Raw genomic sequence first — 549 nt, 5'->3', positions numbered from 1 at the left:
CATGTGCTAATGTTATCAATACTGCTTTTCTTCATAATTACTTTCAAGACACGGCGTACGGTATTAATAATCGATTTATATTTGCAGAATGATCATTGCTTAGTTAGCTTCATGTCTCGTCCTTTTGCAGTTGATTGGATGCTTATATCACTCTATCAGTTCATTATTTTTCACCGTATACGCTTACATATTTGTGAAAATTATTTATTACAGCGACATATGACACCTCAGGAGTATTTCAGGTACGTAAATACTTGAATAGAAACGTATATCTTAATTGGGATTGAATATTGCACTGGTATATTTATCAACTTTCATGTAAAATAGTCGGTATTTGTGCTGGTGCTTTCCTTACTACCATGAACAATGAAGTGCATGACTGAAGGCTTCCGGAGTTTTACGTGGGTGCTGGTGGCTTGCAGTCTGAAAAATTAATGGGAATATAATGATTTACATTTCTGAATCAAACATAGGTCTGAAGATATGCATGGACAAAGGGATAGTATACAGTAGAACGTGTGAACAGACATAAACACACATTCACCTATG

Source organism: Penaeus monodon, chromosome 22, assembly GCF_015228065.2.
Source record: "Penaeus monodon isolate SGIC_2016 chromosome 22, NSTDA_Pmon_1, whole genome shotgun sequence".
Lineage (NCBI taxonomy): Eukaryota > Metazoa > Arthropoda > Malacostraca > Decapoda > Penaeidae > Penaeus > Penaeus monodon.
The sequence above is the reverse complement of the archived record's forward strand: the minus strand, read 5'-3'. Positions refer to the sequence as shown.